This window comes from Trematosphaeria pertusa (assembly GCF_010094035.1).
Source record: "Trematosphaeria pertusa strain CBS 122368 unplaced genomic scaffold BU26scaffold_1, whole genome shotgun sequence".
NCBI lineage: Eukaryota > Fungi > Ascomycota > Dothideomycetes > Pleosporales > Trematosphaeriaceae > Trematosphaeria > Trematosphaeria pertusa.
This window is the reverse complement of record NW_022987212.1, coordinates 1,801,717-1,803,196: the sequence shown is the minus strand read 5'-3', so window position 1 is coordinate 1,803,196 and position 1,480 is coordinate 1,801,717.

Genomic DNA, 1,480 nt, shown 5'->3' with positions numbered 1-1,480 from the left:
TTTTATAAATCTATTTACTCTATAGCTACTCTAATAACGTTATTTCTAATTATAGTATATAGTTTATCTTCTAGTTCTAGATATAGCTTTCTATCTACTTAGAAGTTATACTTAAGCGCTTATTCTTATTCTACCTAGAGATAGATAGATAAATAGAGTAAGTTAATAGCTCTATTAAGGTATATCTCTAGGCGTTTATAAACTTCTACTAAGATAATTAGGTCTAATAGCTACTACTTATAGAGTTTGTAATAAATAATATTATATCTAAGACTATAGAGGTATCTCTATTTTTTATAAACTATAGCTTCTATCTAAGATTAGAAGTTAAGCTAGCGTAACTAGTACTACTAAACCTATTAGCTATATAAAAATATAAGTTTTTTAGAGCTAATAATATAGCTAATTATTTTAGCTATATTCTATTCTAGCTAAAAGTACTAGCTATCTAGTCTATTACTTAGTATAAACGCTATATAAATAAAAGACGTAAGAATATACTATAATTTATAATAGAAGACCTTGTCTATATTAATACGCGTAATATAAAGACGAATAAACCTATAAAAAAGAAAGATAATAAGCTTATAAAACTATATAAGGTACTAAAGGTCTATAACTAATTATATACACTAGAACTTCTACTACGTGTACGAATTTTTCTAGTATTCTATAACTTACTACTCTGTCTCTAGCACGCTTCTATAGGCCTTCTAGGTTAATAGGCAATTAATAAAGCAGAGTTACGCTATCTTTATAAAAGAGTTCTTAAAAGAGAGAATAGAATAGAAGAACTTACTAAGAAGTAGAAGTTTAATATAATATTAGACTATTATAATAAGTAACTAGAACTATAGTACCTTATTAAGTAGAAGAACTATACTATAATATAGTAACTAGTATTAGATCTAAAGAGTTAGAATAATATATTGCTAAGGTTCTATACCTAGTATCTAGGTAAGCTAGGCCTACTATAATAGGTAAAAAGGCTATAGACGCTAGTTAGTCTAAATTTTTTTATTATTTTATAAGCTATCTAAGACGTATAGCTATTTAGAAGAGGGGTACTATTATAGTACTAACCTGTCTACGTAGCTACGTAACCTTAGCTATCTTAGCGCCTTAGTGTAGTAGATATCTTCTCTACGCCTTCGCGCCTTTATAGCTTAATATTATATAACTTATTATATACCTTAAATTCTTATTTCTTATTTACGCTATAATACTATTAGTCTATAGATAAAAGCTAGTTAATATTTAATTACTTATTTCTATTTAGCTAAGTAGTACGTTCTAGAACTTAGACGTAAATAACTTATCTCTATCTATAGTAACTTATTCTAGTATTCTATACTAGCTAAATAGTTATTAGCTTATCTTATAAGCTAGTTCTTTAGCCTTAAGAGTTTTACTAGTTAGGTAGAAGTATACGTATTTAGTAAATTAGTCTATAATTACTAAGATAGTATTATACTTTCTT